This window comes from Vidua macroura, chromosome 8 (assembly GCF_024509145.1).
Source record: "Vidua macroura isolate BioBank_ID:100142 chromosome 8, ASM2450914v1, whole genome shotgun sequence".
In the NCBI taxonomy this organism is placed as follows: domain Eukaryota; kingdom Metazoa; phylum Chordata; class Aves; order Passeriformes; family Viduidae; genus Vidua; species Vidua macroura.
The window spans coordinates 25,946,902-25,967,223 of record NC_071578.1 but is presented as its reverse complement, the minus strand read 5'-3'; the positions used below and the strand labels follow the sequence as shown (position 1 = coordinate 25,967,223).

The window sequence follows — 20,322 nt, the reverse complement described above, 5'->3', positions numbered from 1 at the left end:
AGAAATGCAGCTGTTTTGGAAAATCCTATGCATTTGGAATAATTATTCCAAATATTGATAGCAGTTCTTTGCTGTGATTATAACAAAAAATATATTATTATCTATTACTGGATATTTTTCCTTGAACAAGCTACATCACTATTGCCTTTTCCAGCACGAAAACAACACTTTACAAACACCTCTCTAAAGTAGGCTTGTGGACTAGGCTGTCAACCTAAAGGAACTCAGCACACAGTTTCCACTGAGAAGCTGTGGATTTTTCTGTAAAGCCAACTACTAAACTAGCAGGATCCCATAAATACAATTGCATTTGTAAGGATACATACAGATCCATGCTTTTCTTAAATAATAACTGTTGACATCACAATTTCATTCAAATCATCGAATTTAATTTAGCTCTTGCTTTGCACCAAAAGCATATATAAAGAAACCCTCCATCTGTCACTGCAGGAATGACTTCTCTCCCTAAAATACCTTACATATCCACAGAAAAACAGGCCTAAATAATGATTCATTGCTAGATTAACTACACAAAAGCCTGCTTTAGTATCTGCATGTAAGTACTCAAAATACATAAGAAAGTCCAGTGTGCATGGATAGGATTCCCAAAGGCATCCCAATGGAAGTGGAAAATGCCTTCTATTAAAGTACTCCCCTTCCTAATGAAGAAGCAAATTCAAAATTCAGTAGGTGTCCAAGAAGTTAGAGAGTGCAAATAAAAGAGCTGTTTTCTATTATGCTGATCAGTAGACAGCTATGGCTTAATTTGCTCTTTAAAAGATAAATATCTTGTCCAAATTAAGAGATCTAACACCTAATCTGTTGTACCACATGCACTAGCTCATTAGTGGGCAAATTATGGGCAAATCCAGACAGCCACTCACACACTATAATGTAAGCACATTTTAAAGCCATGCCTTCCAGTAGCTGCACTTAACTGTGAACTACAGAGATCTCAGACACCAGCAGTTTGCTTAGTTAAAGCCTCATTTTGTTTCCATGCTGGTTTTATCGTATCTCAGAATGACTTGAGCTCTCGAGAATGTGATCCAGCCCATTCTTTCTCAGGCACAGCATCCACTAGGTTCAATTCCAGCAGATGAAGAGACAGGTGAAAATATTAGTGGGCTGAGAAGAAAGCAACACCAAACCTCTAAAAACTCGTGATGCTCTCACTTGGGCTTGTCTATCCCCTGAAAAAGATTAATCAAAAGCTTCTCTGTATTTGGTCTTGTCATGATTGTTAGAAGCCTTATAACTGAACAAAGCATAGAGAGAGTACACAATGTTGTGGTAATCATGTGAATCTGTCACGTCTTTTCCTAGCTACTGTTTCTGCCTGCACTGTGTCCACCCCTGGATGGCTGAGGACAGCACCAGCAGCCTGAAGGAAAGGCTAAACAGGTTGCACAAAGCTCTCATCAGCTCCTCTATGCCATGTCCTGTTAGCACAACTGCTGAGACAAGCCCACTTCACACAGTAAGACCTCACTCATGAGAAATGCCAGCATGGAACTCTCATGAGTACTAAATTCACTTGCAAAAGGGAAAGTCTTTAAAGCTCCCGTGATGTAACTTTGTCTGTTAAAGATGTTGATTCAATATGATGGAAATGTTTCATACATTTGCATTCATATCATATTCTTAATAGCTCCAAAGAGTTATTTAATGTCAATTAAATGCTATTATAGTGTCAAAGGGAGTTCATTTTCAATAGATATTATTCTTCCTTAATACTCTGTTGCAGTAGTTCTACACTTTTATTTCAATAATGGTACAGCAAAGTTAACTGCCTACAAATGAACTGAAATAATGAACAATATAATTTTGTTCCCAGAGCAAATTATACTGGCACGTGCCTGTTTGCCTCCCGAGTCTAAAACAGTCTTTTTGTTTTCCAATGCTGAACAAACCATGAGGAGTAACTACATAAAAAATTGCAATAATATATGAACTGCTGTCTGAGCAGATCCTCTTCCTCCTCACACAATTTCTAATGATGGATTATTGCCTCTTTCCTGGCTTCTACACTCAGCTGCTAAGGATAAACTCCTCCCTTTTTGCTTTTTATTTATCAATGCTTCCTTTTCCTACCCTTCATCTGGTTTTAGTGCCTCTCTCATTGTAAGGATTCCTCAGGTATCTTCCTAGCAGTTTCTTGCTTCCTGCTTTAATTAACAAGTCACAACGGCAGTTTTCCTCAGTTTTCCTCCCATTAATTGGAAGCCCATGATTTTACATCACACTCAAATGTGGGCTTTTTAGCTAAATCTGGTGTAATACCTCTTTCAGCCACTCCTTGCACTGAGATCCTCTTACAGACCTATGGTTTGTGTAAATTTATTTAACTAAATCCATGCTTTCTGTCAGAGCTTTCTGTCAGCTTTGTCTCAATAGCAGGACATTGCTATAGGCCAATACTTGTTAACCAGTCTCCAGTGTGATGTGAGTTTATTTTATTATTTATTTATACATGCTTTCAGATTCGTCTCACATCTGTTCCATATGAATTGACACAAAAACGACTGACCCTGTGCTGCAACAAACATGATTGAAAAGCATGAAGTTCTTTCCAGGTTACATCTGGTCTGATAGATGAAGGTTAGATTGACAGGGGTGAGAGAACAAGACTGAGCATTTCTCTTCTCCTATAAGCCCTAGAAAAGCCTGGTTAAGTGAGAATTTCACAATTTGCTGTCCCCTGTCACTGCTAAAAGACATGTTTCAAATACATTGTGAAATACATCCTCCTTATTTCATGTTCAGATGCATCTGCTAAACACAGAAATGCAGCTCTGGAGGGTGGCAGGGGAGCAATTACTGAGAAAGGGTAGAAAGGGTCGGTTTTGCAGCAGAACACCTCACTCACAGCACAACACTGCCCAGCATTGTTTTTTCCAGCAGAAATCGCCATGCTTGGCAGGAGAACAGCACTGAAAACTAAGTCTCATACTGACATACCAGACTACTTTCTAAACTTCAGGTTAATTAACCTCAAAGCTTGTGATTATCATGTCTCCAATATCTTGGAGCCGCTGTCACCTCTTTTACCTTAAGAATGTCACATATTTGAGGTTTCACAATATGTGTGAGCTATTGTGATGGGGTCTATTCTAATTAAGTCACAAGCAATTATATGCAGTCTAATTATGTAACCAGGGCAATCACTGTGCTCAGAGTTTGACATCTTTTCCCAAATATTTTGTCCAAAAGCAACTTGTATTCCCAATAATTTGCTTTCAGAAGAATTTTGCACAAGACTTAGTGAAGGCTGTGCTGTCTTCCAACAGCCCATATTCCCAGAGTCTCTGATGGGACTTCCAGGATAGTTTTTGTCTCTGTTGCTTCCCAGCTTTTCTCTTAGTCTAGTACCTTGACTTCTACTCTTTTACTAATGTAGCTACGAACAAGGGGTTTTAACAGTGCTTTATGCTGAAAAAAGAGTAAATGGTAGCTAGATTGCTCAGTGTCTTCAGGACAACCTGTTTGCCTGAAAACATCCCCAGTCATAGCATGTTCAATCACAGTAATATATAATTTCCCGAGATGATTCAAACTGTAACATGAATACATTCCTGAACATTATGACACAGTAAAACAAAGACACATTCAACTGAGAAAAAAAAAATTATATGAAATTAAAGTGATAGGTATTTGTAAAAGCATCTGTGGAACTCAGCTCTGGATACAAAACTCTGATGAAAAGGAAATAAATGAGGAGATCACTCTAAAATATTTCTACAGAAAGAAATGCCACGACATTTTGTATTTGGACTTGCAAACAGAGAGAGGGTGCCATTTTCCAGACATGATTAAGAGTGTATGAATACAGAAAGACTGCTCATGGTATGGCATATAGCTAGAAAAATGTCCAAAATCTGAAATATGCAGGATTAACAGTGAATACTTCAAGTATAATTTCACTAATTAAAAAAATGTCTTACTGTCGCTTCTCAAGCAGACCAGGATAAACCAAGGTGCTCTACAAGCTCACTTATCTTTGGGCAATTATTCCTAAAGTGTGGTGGTGAGTCTCACAAATGTGCACACAGTAACTTTGGCTCTGTATCTCAGGAGAGACTTGGTCCAACATCCACAGTATACAGACTTGAACAAACTGGACATGCTGGCTGCTGCTTTATCATGATAACCATAACATGCATGGCAAATATTTTAAAGGACAAGAACTGTGATCCACCTTATGCCTTGCAGAGAGGTTTAGCAGAAGTTCGGGGTTTTTTTTAAACAGCAAAACCCGTAGGTAAGTTAGTCAACCAAAACTAATGTTTAATTTTGACACCTTTCATCCTCCTTTGAGAGTGTTTATGTTATTAAATATTTGAATGAGTACTTTGGCTGTCATTTTCTTTAATTTCCATAACGAATTCCAGAAGTTCTCATTTAAGACACAAGCTATAGCATACTACAAAAGTGACAATAGTAACTTTAACAAGTAGTTTTTCACAAATGGAACAAAAAAAAAAAAAAAAAAAAAAAAAAAAAAAAAAAAAAAAAAAAAAAAAGCCTAACACTGTATCTGGAACTAAAGAAACAACTTTTCTCCTAACAATTCAGATTTCATTTCTCTAAAAATAACCAGACACAGGAAAGTTAGACCACAGTAAAGAGGGAACCCTTATGAGCTTCAACTTTAAAAGTAGATTTCTCCATTTTTTTAAATTTTTTTTTAATCTAGCTTGCTGTCAACCATCAGACAGCCAAGTACGCTCAGTGCTTCCCCATTCTTCCTGAGTCAGTTGCAAAAATGTTCTATTAATATAAAAATGAAACTGGGAAGTAGGCTCAAATGCAGGCTGCCTTTGCACAGCTCTGTCAAGAGAACAGAGGAGTAGAACAATCTTCTGCGCAGTCACAAACCAGATGAAATAACTAAGAAAAACCTCCTCAGAAGAGCTCAAAGGGATTTGCTGAATAAAGACAGAAGCCATGCTGCGTCCCTGACATTTTATGAAAAGATGACCTCTCTGAAGATTTCAGATCTTTCCTATGAACAAACACAATTGTTCCAACCAGAATCTGAAAAGTCATGATTGCAAAAAAGGGATAAAGACAAAAGGTTTTAACTAACTGAGTCTGTATTTAATGCCTTAAAATACTTTCAGCAAAAATATCATTCTGGCTCTTTGAGTCTTCACTAGGAAAAAAAATCAACACATTTTACAAAGCACACATAGGCACAATACCAAGCTTATTGCAAATAAATACTTTTCTTTTAATAAACTCACTGTATGTGTTCAAAACAATTCCTTAAGTGAATTTTTCAAAATTACAACTGAAATTCTACAAAGTTTGCTTATTTTCCCATATGCTGAAGTACACTCTCACCTTTCCTGCTGCCTATCTTTTTGGAATCATCAGTAATCACAGAACCGTGGAATGGTTTGGGTTGAAGGGGATCTTAAAGACCATCTAGTTCCATTCTCTGCCCAGCCTGAATTGGAGTTGGGATTCCCCTGGTGCTCATGGAGGACCTTGCCCTTGGCCTCATTGCAATTCCTGAGGTTTGCACAGGCCCACCTCTCCAGTCTGTCCAGGTCCCTCTGGATGGCTTTCCTTTCCTCCCGTGCCATGAGCATTAGCAGAGATTCCAGGAGGATCTGCTCCATGATCTTGCTGGGCACAGAGAGGAGGCTAACTGGCCTGCAGCTTCTCAAGTTATCCTTCTTTCCCCTTTTAAAAATGGGGGTTAATCATATATCATAATCATACAACTGGGCTTTCAAAACATAAGCTTTTCAAGAGTATCTTTAAGCTTCTGCGTATCTCAAAGCCCATTAGCTAAGTCCTAACAAACTGGGTGAAACTGTTGGGATTTGGTACTACAGAACACAGTGCTACTATCAAGAAAGGTGATTCCATTATTTTTATTCAGAAGCTCAGGTCTCTGATGTATGGAGCATATGTTATTTTAATTTAAACTTATTACTACTGAATATCTGCTGCAATGTTCATATTTTATTGTAATACACATAGTCTCCAAATATCTCAGGTCAATATGACTCAGAAGGCTCAAAGGAAAGCGGAAAAAAAACCCATGCCAAGAATCATAACAAGGGTTTCAGCATGTGTTGTTCTACTTGGTTTCCCATAGCAATATTTCATTATAAGATTGAAAATTACTCATGCATATTCTTTCTTCCCTATTATGGGCCTCAATTTTACAAAAGCCTCTCTAATTTTGAATGAACAGGTTACCTTTTATATTCAATGCAAAATGAATGACCCTTAGAGAATTAATCTCCTGTAGCTCAAATCTCTTTTAGCCATATAATTTGACAGTAATATTATTTCAGGAATATTTCTGTTTTTTTTCTTGTGAATGGCAATACCAAGGAAAAAAATCCAAAGAGACTGAGAAGCAGTATGTATAGAGCACAGATGAAATGAATCCTGAAGAAAACAACAACCCAGTAGTAATGAAATAAACTGACACAGCATATAAACATAGACTCCAAAAGGAAGGTCATGGACACATCTACTATGTTTTGGTGAGAAGTAAAAGCTTTGTTGCAAAGCCTTTAACCCATCCAATAACAAATAGGGTGAAAAAAAAATATTTCAAGAGTAATTTGCCATTTAAAGGATAGGCTTGACTCTACTTTGTTTTAAAGCACATGCCATATTTCAACATCACAGAAAGAGCTTCTGTACTAGACCTGGTACATCAAAATGTTCAAAGCTTTTATGAAGACTTGCTTCCTTTGATTTTCACATTGAAAAGTATAACTGATGGCATGTGCAGAATATCTATGCTACTTATTATCCAATGCGTATTTTTTCATATTTTTATAAGTTGAGACTTCTGGTTGAGCTTCTTTTAAATGCAAAGGAGAAGGTAAGGCTGTTTGTATGAAAATGCAGGATGATTACAGTGTCTCTGGAACATTAACTTTTTAGTTCCTCCTGAATTTGTACTGTGCTCCTAAAAATACGGCTTTGTTTCAAGATTTGACTCCCTGAGGCCATCTCAGTGTTAAATAAGAAATCTGAGTTCACGCCTGTACCACACACTATACAAAACTGTGTGACTGAAACTTACAGCAATTCCTCCCTGGAATTTCTGCTTTAGTGTTTTTTTTCTCTCTCTAGCATGAACACCTCTGAATCAGTTTGCATTAAAAGGCAGTAGATGAGTCAGGCACCTCAGAACAAACAAGAGCTCCAGTTCCAGCCAGGTATAAAAGTCTGGAGCACGGGGGGGAACAGCAGGCTCACCCACCTGCAGGACTGAGCCCAGCCAGGAAATACAGAACCACAACACTACAGGACAGGGGCAACATTCTTTATAAAGTTACTGGCTGAATGTCTGAACCACAAGGATTCTTCCAAAAATGCAAATGGGCACTCCTCTGTAAAGACTACAGACTCTCCACAGCCCATGAGTTACTCTTCATAAGTTGTCTTCACTGGTAAGATTTGGGTAACTTTGCTGGCTCAGCCACACAGAGCATAAGCACATCATGAGCATAAGCACAGGAGAGACTGATGCACACAACGTGAGACTGTGGTGACTAGGTAACTAAATTTCTGCTTTGCCTATGGTCGATTCTGTTTCAGACTGCTGCCTAAATTCAGGGAAAACAAGAACATAAAAAATTTGGAGCTTGCATTTCTTTGTGCCTTTGCTTTCTGAACTTCAAATGGTATAGGTGTTCCTCATGTATTTTCGTCCTGAAGCAGTGAGGAAGCATTTCTAGGGCACTAAAAGCATATTCAAGTGCTGACATAAGCTGAGTGTTCCACATTGACATTTAGGGGATTGGAGAGTATCAGGCTAAAGCTCTTTTGTGTCTGGAGGGACTGATTTCAGCAGCATGGTTGTATCATGTGTTCACTGCATTAGTCCTAGAGGGATCTTCTGGATGCTTTCCTAAAGCTGCCAGTGCACTCAGGATAGAGGAAGGCTGCTCTGCCAGCACAACTAATGGATAATATATTAATCAATTAGAACCTTTATAGGATAGGTAATTATCAGCACCTTTAAGAAGAAACTAGAATATCTAGCATTGCTTTCAGATCCTTGATATCTGGAGTCACAGACCTATAAATCCTGATACAGCTACTACAGGTGAACCAAATTTTAAAGAGTCTTCAACTATGAACCACAAATGGGTTAAAAACTACCCAAGAAGGAAAACTTTTGTTTTGCTTTTAATGGAATCGCTATACTCTGTCTAAAAAGATGATAAATTAATCTAATCAGAACACAAATGTAATGGAATTCTAAGTGTTTTAGCAAATAATCTTTCTCCAGTAATAAGCAGTAATCATCTGCTACAATTATGTATAGCTAGAATTATTAAATATAAATGTGTAATGTCAATGTTTAATTTTGTCTGTTCCTTCTGTAAAACATGCAGAAAGATTAATATTTTAGAGAACTCATACTGTAGATACATGGCAGAAACACTCTTAAACTGTCAGATTAACACAGAAGAAAATCAGACTCATATTCTGGTCTTTTTTCTTTCACACTCTTTTTATTTGGATTTAAGTAGCAGTGTGATGTTTCTGTTCCACCTACCTGTCATCTTTGAAGTTGATTTTTAAATCCATTAACCTGATTAGTCAAAGTAAATGGTAGTTTGAATAGTAATTTAAGCCCAGTATAATATAATTTGGAGAATACAGAGTTCATTTTTAAATGTGAGTTCATAGAAGCCTATATATCTCTTATACATACTAAAACAGGCACAAGCATTTTAAATTCTAAGGCGAGTTCTACATCTTAGGCCTAGTCAGAAATCATTAGGGAAGTTATATGCTCTAAAAACAGATTTTAGGTGTATCATAAAAAATGTATTTATCAACTAAAAATATCCAAACATCTCAACTGTATTAAAATTTTAAGATGATTGTGGGCAGATGACTGATTTTGAGGCAGAACTTTTCAAAACACAAAACAAGTCACGCAAATAATGCACAACATCTGCAAGACATCCTTGACATGATCCTTGGACAGAGATACCATATCCACATGGACCCTGGGGTCTTTCTGCAAACCTGAGGTGACACGTGGTGGCACCACATCAGTGGCTGCCTGAATATTTTAGGAAATGCTGGACTTCTGTACTTTTATGTTTCTGGCCATATGGAAGTCAGGATATAAGACAAATTGATGTTAGTTACAGTTTCAAGTGGAGAAAAGCTTTGTTTTTCTGTACAAACTCAAGGCAATGTAAAAAAAAAACACGTGTCAGGTGTTTTATTTTCAGCCACACGGCCCTTTGTGGGCCTCCTCTGCCCATTGTTTTAATCTCTTCACCCCTGCACAGAGCCTCTCTCAGGCTCTCTCTACCAGGATGAGGGGTTATTTATAAAGCACTCCTACTAGCCAGGGACATTAGACAGCATCAGAGGAGATTTTAGGACCATTTGCAAAATCTGCTTTGGCAGCCTTGTGAATTCTGGAAGGAGAACCAGAGAAACACAAGACTAAAATTTTCTGCTGCTTCCAAGTTCTTCATAAGGCCTCTCTTCAGAGGCCTTAAACTAGGCTGCAAACTAAACTTAAACTGCAATTATTTCCCTTTGGATCAGGATACTGGCCTAAATACAAGAGGAACTACCCCCTAAAATCTGGTTTAAAGCTAAATTAAAAAAAAAAGCACAGAACTATTTTTTAGGCTGCATGACTGACATATTTACACCACACACAGCAGCAACATTCGCTAACCCCACTCCAAAGAATACTGTGCCTGAGTTGTTTTTTTTTTCACTTTTGTAATAGGCATTGATTTGTATTAGAAACAGTTTTATTTTAGTCTTTAGAAATTGTATGGAGATTCCCCCAGCAGAAGAGCAGTTGTCTTCCAAAAGAGAAATAAATTATTGTCTTGTATAATGTCTTATACAACACTGAAAGCATATGATTTTTAAGAAAGATATTTAATCTTGTGTAAAACCTGGTAATTTTAGCCATTGGTCTCTGAGGCTCTAGTATGACTATAATACTCTTAACTATATTTCAGTCAATCATAAAAACTCAGAAATAGATTAAAGCAAACAGTGGAGCTTTTAATAGCCAAGGGAAGTATGAAAGATAAAGAATTGCAAGGAACAAAGGATAACACTTGAGCCAAGATGCAATAGGAGACTTCTGACAAAAACAGAGAAAAGATTTTGTGTAAAGCCTTTTCCAAGTATCCTGCAGAGCTGCTCAGGTTTTGTAGAGAGGCCCTGCACTAGGGGATTCCTAATCCCTATCATCATCTTTACTAGAAGAGGTAAGAATACTCATCGGGATTCTTCTGTCAAATGAGTCCTCAAGTGGTCTATTTCTTCCTAAGATACCAATTGTAAAGAGAGTGCTGTTTCTTTCCACTGTAAGATTGTTGGAGTCTCCAATCTGGATATTTTAAGAGCTCTATTGAATGGTTCAGTTTTGAGCTGTAAGTGGATAAGAAAGGTCAAGTATGTCAGATGCAAGATATTTTAAAATCATAAAATAAGTAACAGCTCAGATACAGTTTCACTAAAAGAATGATTAAATTACTATAACAGCTATATTCTCAAAGTCCTTAGAATGTTGAAGACAGATGCATTTATTTGTTAACACACACTAACATCCATATTCTACTAATTAAAAATATTTGCCATTAAAATCTTCAAGGGGATGTATGTAAGGATGTAAACCTGCAATCCTGAGACATTGTTAGTATGGGGGCTGACAAAGAAATAAAAGCTTTATGCTACACATTGCTGAGCTCAGATGGTCACACCTATGACCTGAGCTGTCTCACAAAGGCTTCCCTTTACCCAGCGTGGAAAGCTCTCGCAATAAACAAGGCTCCACTGATATAATGCTACTGGAAAAGGCACCAAAATCCAGATGATAATATGGCCCACAGGAAACTTGTGAGGAGTCAAAAACTCTTCTCATTCCAGCAGGCTGCAAGTGGTGTCTCGCACATCCCCAGCTGGAACCACAAACCAGCCAGGAGACTGGAGAGACTCAGACCACTCTTGCAAAACAGTCCAGAGTACAGAGAATGAAAATCCCATTGAGTAAAGGTCTGTGCCACAGCCACTGCCCTGCTGCTCCAGCTTCTTGTGCCACCCAAGAGCCTGAGCCTGCTCCTGAGCACACACTCTTCACAACAGAAACAAAACTATGATGGTAAATGGGGCCCAGCCAGCAAGACTTTTACTTCCTAAAATATGAGGACTTAATTTGCATCTTCCCAAATTACTTTTGAGGTAAATCAATCCTTCTCCCTATTTTAATCTCACCTAGAAGCCAAAGAAGTTCCTGAAAGAAACACGCTCACAATAAGTGTCTACTACAAAAAAGTACATAAATATCTGTCAGTTCATCCAAACAGTCCTGCCTGGCCTTTTACTTACTGCTTTACTCAGTAAGACAATTACAGAAGTCACAAAGATAATTTATATTAGAGCTTTATAAATTACAGTACTGTCAAAGTCAGTTGAACTTTATTTATCTGTGTGGAAGTACACATGTAGGTGATATCCACAGTGAGAGATCCATCTGATCCACCCTGCAAAGGAAGGTTTGAGTCTGGTGTTTAATGAAGGTATCTTTGTGTTTTCAGATGCTACAGAGACATCTTTCCATTTTCATGGATCATTAAGAGTGCTTATGGGGCACAGCACTGGGACTTGCTGCTTGAGCCCTAACATTTGCTACTTAGCTGCTCTTCTCAGATGACTACTATTATTAGCTTCTGCAGGATGCATGATTGTCTATTTTATTTGTGACCCATAGTGGATCCAACTCTGTGTCCTGCAATGTGAGAGCTGTTAAAATGATTCCCTTAAACTGCTCCACTGAATAGCACTAATTGATTTTAGATGTGATGATCATAAGCTGTCAGACTCTTCCCTCTAGAGGTCTGCCTGATTTAACAGCAGAATGACCAGGCTACAACATACTCAATTTTTTCATAAGCTGATTAAGAAAACCTATATTATACATAAAATAACATCTTCTACAGCAACAGTATATATGAAAAATGACAAATAAATTTATCAATTATTTCTTCACCTGTTAAAAATACCATTGCATAGAACCTTAACACAAATTGAAAAGAAAAAAAAAAAAAAAAAGAAAAAAATCAAGTCCCAGAGCATATACCACTGCTATTGCTTTTCAGGGAGTTTTCATGGACTAATGTTAATGGTAACATGAAATAACACTTGAATTGTGTAATGCCAACAATGATAATTAATGAACATTTTGTCACTGAAAGAGACAAAATAGGATCATGAAAGAAATTAAAGGTAAAAAAGGAATCCGTGACTAATCACCAGAAATACATCCCTTTATACATTGTTTACTACCAGAAAAGGATCATCATGAGTGATCAATGTTATACCTGATAATTTGGTAGCTACCTTAAAATATCAAACACAAGAAAATTTTTTTACTCTTCCTTTTTGCTTATTTTTTTTTTGATGGTGGATCTTCTCCTAATATCCAAACATCCGAGCTAGTGCAAACAGACAATTTCCTTCCATCCCACACACAGCCTCTCAGAGAACAATTAATCACTTTACAGGACTATTCTGCATTTTTAAAGTTCTGTTCATATTCTATGAAGTCTTCTTTTATACACAACAAGAAAAATATAATCCGTTTAAATTTCCTCACGTTATATAAATTGCCTGTTGGTGCTTCAATGGAATCTACTCAACTGCCAGATTTTTTCTTTAAAAATTGGGCCCAAAATCTGGACAAAACCTTCTAGCAAAATGCAAACCAGACTTTTGATGATATATCCTTAGAAGGCAATTACCCCAATTTACAACTATCACATTATTAACTTATTTAGGGGAGTCAGCCATAACACATAAAGAACCATTTTGCTACTCAGCACTACTTACACTTTAGAGTTTGTCTTGCCAATTATAGCATTTTGTATTTTCAGGGACTTCCATTTCAATTTGTCAGAATTACTACCCCATATCCAAGAATGTTTACAGCTCCTTCCATACTGGCATCATTCACAAATGCTAAGCTCCACTATTGCCATTAAAATAAAAACAAACCACTAGGACTAGATCAGGATGCTAATCTGGGTGCAAAAGAAAACTGCTGACAATTTCTCCTTGACACTCATTTCCCAGCTAGAGGCTCATTTCCTTTTTCATGTTTCACCTTTAAACATATCCTAATTTTCTTAAGAAAAACATATACATCCCTATCAAGACTGAGATACTGACGCATAGGTTCTTCCAAGTTATTCTTTAAATCATATATTCCAGCATGGAAAAAAGGTTCACCAACCTTCCCAGAAGCATAATTTTACCAAAGCCTCACCAAAGAAGCTGACAGCAATGGCACTGGCATTAGGACTACAATGTTCAACTCAATAAAAGCAATTTTTTTTTTTAATGCTAATAAAGAAATGCACTCCAAGCAAACTGGTTTTCAGCATTCATTACATCTATATGAGCTATTGTCCTTTTTAGCAGAGAAAGTAAGCACAAATGAGAGAACACTTCTCAATTATTGCTCATTACCTGTATTTTACAGGCATTTTAAGAACAGATAAGTATTATATACATCTCCAGCTATAAACTGGGCAGTCTTTTTTATCAACTGAAAGTTATACTTCATTTATTTTGGCTAAACGTTACATTTCTGTCAATTAAAATGACAAAGATGACAATGGACAAGATTCCTGTGGGTGCCAGGGATGAATACAGTAGTACATCAGTGTAAAAATGGAAATAAACTACATTTGGCATGCTTCATCATCCCATTAAAAGAACTTCCCCCTCCACTAACAGGCACCTCAGTCCAAGTTTGTTCTTTTAAAGGAATAATCCCAGCATGTCTTTGCAAGCCAGGTTTTCACTTACCACTTCTAATAAAATCCACCAATCAAAATAAAACTTACGAGTGTCCTTTTGCCTTGAATTACTTCACACTCCACAGGCAGACAACCAAATCTGACTCCGGATGGCTGTATAAATGTCACACAGTGTAAGAATAAACACAAAGATGAGCAAGGAAGGATAAAACCTCAAAAAACCCTTTTTTGTGACTCCACAGTCTTTTCATTAGACAACACAAAAGTAAAAAAGGATGATATGCTGAAGACCATTTAAAAATGCTACTGGAATCTTTGGTAGGGTTATTGTTCAGTTCCAGCTGTGATCTACTAGTTTCAAGCTATCTTCTGCATTCTCCATAAGAACAGACTACAACACAAATTGCATCAGTGATTTGAATAAATATAATATTAGGTTTTTCAGATATATTTTCAGCCTTCAAGGACTAAATATATGTGATGGATAAAGCTCCAGCTAAATGTGTATTCCCACTGCACCAATTTTGGAACGGGGGTTACCTGAGAACTGAAAGATTAAATAAAGAAATGCAAACTCTACTGGACTGAATTTGTCTGCATGGGAAGGCAAAAGGTCTACAGTGTTACACTGTTGCCATCACTAGCTGCTTGTGTGCCATTATCCTGTGCCTTCTCCATGAATTTATTGCTCACTATGCATCTATGCACATAGCCTGGCATCTGAAGAAGAGTAAAAACTGCACCATTTCACATTAGGAAAGGTGAAGGATCTCAAAAACCCCCTTTGGTGAAGAACTCTCTGTGGTCTTGGACCAAAGGAGCACTCAGCCCTCGCAGCTGCAGAATCCATATCCTGCTCCACACAATGCTTCCAGCCTCAATAGCAACTCTAGAGTTAACAGACTGCAAAGAGTTTCCAAGCAATGTATGAAGAGTCAAAGGAAGAAGTTGTGTCTGAATTTCAAGTAAAAATTATTCCTAACTTGCCAGATCCAGGCCTTTACAGGCTGTAAGCTCAGCAATCCAGCTTCTTCCTCTGTTGTCTGTGGAAAAATTCCTCCAGCTAACAGATCAAATCTGCCCTTACTTTCTGGGTAAGAAGAGCTTAGGATTTCTGGTGAAAAAAATAAATCAGAATTTCAGTAATGATAAAGTATTATGTATTTCACAGTAAAATTTACTAGAATATAATTATACAAAATTTCATAAGCCACTCAGATACTATTCTGTTCAATTTTCTCCACCAAGACATATTTACTTTCACCAAGAGTGTTTGTTCCAGAGTAAAGCACTTGATATCCTGATCTCCCAAGCATATGCTAGGTGGATGAACAAGTACCATGTGGCTAAAAAAAGACTGCATGCAACACTTCTTCCACTTCAATGAGAGACGGGCAGCCTACCAAAATTCTGAAAATCTTTTCACAACGAAGGATAATTTTTGTACAGAATTCTAAAGATAAAAATAGCAGATTAGGAGTATGTTTGTACAGCAAACCACCCTGCTTAAGGATCCTTGTAGCAGATCATGTCCACAGCACAGGAGATATGCATTATGCAATGGTTCTCCTGGTAACATATGCAAGAATGTGAAAGGCACAGGCATTTCCAAAATGGGTCCCACATGCACTGACATGAAGAGTTCAGTGAGTCTCTGCAAAATTATGTGTGATGAAAATTGAGATGTCTCCCTAATTCGGTGAAAACAAGCCCGTATCTTGGACCTGCAAGTAAGCATTTAGAGAGCACAGGGATGAGTCCTCCTAATGCCCTGATCCCCTGGAGCTCTGGGGTGCAGTGGGAGAGAGCAGGAGAGCACTGTGCACATCTCCTCCCTAGCTGCCCATAAAATCTGAGGTGGGTTTTCACATGGCAGGAACGACGAGAGGAGAGAACCACACTGACTTGACAGAGAAAGGGGTCAGAGTTGCCTTCTTTCACTATATTATTTTTTAAGCACACAGTATTGTAATTCAAAGAAACTCTGCTAGCCTTCTCCCTGAAGTGCAAAATTAAAAATTGTGACACCAAGCTATGTTTGTGAACATTTAAAATGAGAATTTATAACAAGACAAATAACTCAGAACACTCCAAATGTATGCTACATATGAACAGAAAGAAAAAGAATAGTTCCCTTGTCAACAGCATGAAACATACTGGATGAGATCAGGATTATGACTGTCAAAACCTGTCAACAGCATTTAGAATTCTCCGTGTTCCATTGCATATTTCCCTGTATCACTGCAAATCCAAATAATATCCTCAATGACTGGAGACCAGAGCAGGATTTACAAAAGTCAAAAACTGCTTTGTGCCCTGATCATAAGTAAAAGTTTATAAACTTATACATTGCAAATTACTGCACTGCTTTATAATTACTAAATCCAGAATTTTATAAAAATTTCAATCAGCAATTTAAAAAGAAAGGTCTCCTATTTCTTCTCTACTGTATAAATCAAAAGAAATTTGCATGTAGGAATGGAGCATGTGAATGCAGCTAATGAACAACCTGCCTTGCAATGATGATAAAGTTGATACAAAATTGTCTGTCAGGACTCCAATAATTTGGATCTCTAAGCAGCTTTCAGGACACAGCTCTTTGTGTAGCTTTTCTGTCTTCTCTCAGGAGAATGACACAAGCAGTTTTGAGATAAAATTTGGGGTTTGGATCAGATCTTCCAGCCTTTTCTGACACTGTACTCTGCCTCAGAAATCAATGGCTTTTATGAGCATTTTAGGTACTGCAGAAGGATGAACAGCTCCTGTGTGATCAATGGCTAACATTTCTAGTGAGAGCTGAAATGAATTCTTAGCCAAAAAGTATTCATGTTAATAGGAAAACAATAATTTCTATTGCTTCTTTATCCATTAATAACTAAGTCCTGCATACATGACACTGAAAGTAGACAGCAAGCATTTATCATCCCTTGCTACCATTAACATAGTGAGTAGCATCAAGAGAAATTTTAAAAACTGTCTTTGCACAGCCCTTCCCAGCACATGTTCTCTGTCTCTGACCTGCTCTTTATTATGCAAGAATATGCAGTGAAGTAAAGACTCCTGTGTGGACTTATAGAGGTATTTTCCTACCCTGAAGTTAGGAGAGGTAGTTTTACATTGACAGGTACTTTTCACTTGAGAAGAGGGAAAAACCCACTGTTTTGATGGAGAACATCTCTCTCTCCTGAGGCCAAAGAAAATGCTTTCCTCTGCTGAATGAAAAAGCTGATCCAGGAATACTCAGGCCTCTGATAGTGAGTTTAAAAAATCCATTATTTTGACACATATAGGTCTATTAACTGAAAAAAGCTCAAGCTGGATCTAACCTTGGGAAGGGACACAGCCCATTTATTACAGTTCTCATATGGAAGGATTAATGTTAACTGTGTGTGTTGCTATGTGATCAGGCAAGTGATTACATGGGAGGAACATTTCAGTCAGAACAGCATGGCAGTTACAAGTACAGTAAAGCAGCCAGTAATTTTCAGCATTGTTACCAGTCCTGTGATTTTGAAGGAAACACACTGCAGGATGGCAGAGATTACATACAAAGAGTTTGTTATGCCAGAAAAGCAGAAGTTTCTAGAAAGTTTTAGTTGGAGACAGCTTTTTCAGAAAAAAAAAAATCTGCTTTCATTTGATATAGGAAGACATGTGTACCACTCAAGAGACCATCAGTCGGTCTTCCATAAACCCACATATTAGTGAATGAGGTATGAAGGTAACATTGAATTCAACTGGATTTCTACATCTGAATGTATTTTGAGAGTGCAAGCTGAATATACTTGGCTAATAACAGGCATGAAAACAGGAGCCCTATGCACAGAAAGGTAACCAATAAGCCATTGCAACTGAACCAACAACATCTCAAGCAAAAAGCCTGAGATTTATGCTTGTAGTGGGCTGACCTTGGCTGGTGCTCATCAAGTTGCTGTATCACTCCTCTCCTCAGCAGGAGGTGAAAGGGACGGAGAAAATAAGATGGAAAAAATTCAATTTCTACTTCCCATCAACAAGGGATGTCCAGCCACTTCCTGGTAAGCAGGACTTCAGTAGGCATTGCAGTCATTACAAAAGACAAATGGAATAATGAGTGCCCCTGCCTGCTTTCTCTTATTGCTGAGCAGACATCATAATGCCATGGAATATCCCTTTGGTCAGCTGGATCTGCTGTCCTGGTTATGGCCCCTGCCCAGATCTTGCCCACCCCCAGCCCACAGACAAGGGGGAATGCTGGAGAGGCAGCATTGCTGCAGTGCCAGCACTGCTCAGCCAGAGCCAAAACACTGGGAGGTGAGCAGCACCTTTCTGGGTACCAGCACAGCACAGCTCAGGGAGGGCTGCGATGTGAGAATGAGCTCTGGCTCAGCCAGACCAGGGCAGTGCCAAAAACAAAACTGCTCTGGCTGATGGTGACTCTCCTTCCCCAGCAAACCCCAAACCACTTCACTTCTGCCTGTGTTTCAGGCAACTTTTTCTTGTGTCTACCTCCTTCTGTTTTCAGGACTTAGGCTACGTGGAAGGAGCCAAGTGATGATTTCCCGTGTAAAAAGCTGTGGAAATCTCAGATTATCTATTTGAGAGTTAATATCTGCATGTAAAAGTGGCATTTTCTCAGACAGCTGCCCATCTGATACATAGTAACATTTTATTTAAAAACAAAGCAAACACTTTTCCACTCTTTTAGGGAAAAATTATTTCCCTGAACAAAATGCTCTCAAGTTTCACCAGGATTCTGAAATGAAACAAGATTGTGTTTTTCTATATAATTAATTATAGCATATAATCCTAAATTACTTAGAAAGTTTCATGCACCTTTAAATTTCATAAATATATTCCATACTTCTTTCAAGAACTGTTATAACAAGTACTGTTAATTTCTCTATTTTGATTAACAACTGCGAGGAAGATTAAAAAACTTGGTTTTTGTTGGTTTTTTTTCTCTTAGGCACGTTATTCTCAGGCACAATTCTACTTACTCAAGTAAGTGAAGCACTTGAATAAAGTGGAGATTTATATCCCACGTTTCACAAGAGGAAAAATTGGAAGCATCTCACTCTTTCCATATGTTTAGCAGGTTTCATTCTTTCCTGATATATTCTAGCATATAATTCTGTTTGTGTAAGTCTGCATATATCCACAGATATATAAATATGTGTATGTATACAATTGTATACCAATTGTCACTGTTGTTTGTTGTAATTTTACCACTTTAATAATCAAAATTAAATGGAAAATACTCATGTAAGTCCAACACAGAAATGTTACTGCTACATATGCTGCTATCTAATATTTTTGTACTGCAACTTACTGTAACATTTTTAGTGCTACTTCTTTATAAAGGAATCAAAGAGAGAATGCTGGGGCAGAACCTGGCAATTCAACAACTAAATAATATTCAAATTTACTATGAACCTACTATTTCTGCGGAGTTTACTTGTTCCATAGATTTCACTTCTAACAAGACCTTTGTTTGAACCATTAAGAAATATATTTTAGTGACAAAATTCTTCCACAGATGTTTCAGAAATCTGCTAGCTTTCAAAAATGAAGTAATTGAATGTGATTTCCATTGTACAGAGGTTCAGATCGGGGCAAGACTGGGGCATTCATTTTCCAAATGAAACCCTCAAACACCAGAAAACTGGAAAAACCTGTAACTGAGTAATCATGTTCAAATACAAGTTCAAAACCAAAAGAAGTCTCCATTCAGTACCTTTCAGGGACTGGAAACTTCGTGTGAATAAAAATTCATGGCAAGTTTAAAGAACTAAGAATATTAATTAAATCCCTTATGTGAAAAGTGCATATTATATGATTGGTTCTTTGCAAAGGAATACTATATGTGTTATGTTGTCTTAATTAGTATTACTGTATTAACCTTTTTTAAGTATTGTGGTAGATATAGTTTTAGGTTATAACATAATGTTAAAATAGAAGCTATGTGATGTAAGATAGTTTTTTAACTAGCTCAAGAAAGGGATGAGATAATCAAGAAATTCTTCTCACAGAGATAACAGCAATAAGACACCTAAATCCCCAAAAAAAGAGTTACGGCCTCCTTATTGGAAAAGACAAAGATTCTTCCACCTCCTCTCCATCTTTAAGGAGCCACCAGGATTAAGGAGAAGAAGTTGACAATAACCAGAGAACACCCTTTGTTTGAAAAGAATTTATGCATCATGTATGAGATATATGAACATGCAACAAGCTACTGCTTTTAAGGGTTAATCCTTTGTTAGCGTGTGTGCTTTCGGGGCCTTAGTTGCCCTAGGAAGGCACCTGGATTGTTCGTATTTCTTTGGTTTTTATTGTCCTAACACTGATCGTCCAAATTCTTATTACCCTAATTTTATAACCATTTTATTACTATTAAGCTTTTAAAATTTTAAAACAAGTGATTGGCGTTTTTCACACCTTACCCACTAACTTTTTTTCTTTTTGCTATTTTAGAATAGGCAGAAAGAATGGAGAAACTTTGCATGAACCCCTTTTGGCCTAAGCTTTCATCAGCAGGAGGGGT

At 37.5% G+C, this 20,322-nt stretch overlaps 1 protein-coding gene and 1 long non-coding RNA gene across 2 annotated transcripts in view; both read right to left on the bottom strand.

Moving 5' to 3' along the window:
• Positions 1-20,322, bottom strand: part of NRG3 (neuregulin 3) — a 344,333-nt gene that overhangs the window by 134,641 nt on the left and 189,370 nt on the right. The window lies entirely within an intron of this gene.
• LOC128810942 (uncharacterized) lies at positions 10,051-17,858 on the bottom strand. Its single transcript, XR_008438183.1, has 3 exons — positions 17,708-17,858; positions 13,887-13,952; positions 10,051-10,410 (listed from the first exon to the last, which is right to left on the bottom strand). It is a non-coding gene; the product is annotated as an uncharacterized LOC128810942 (long non-coding RNA).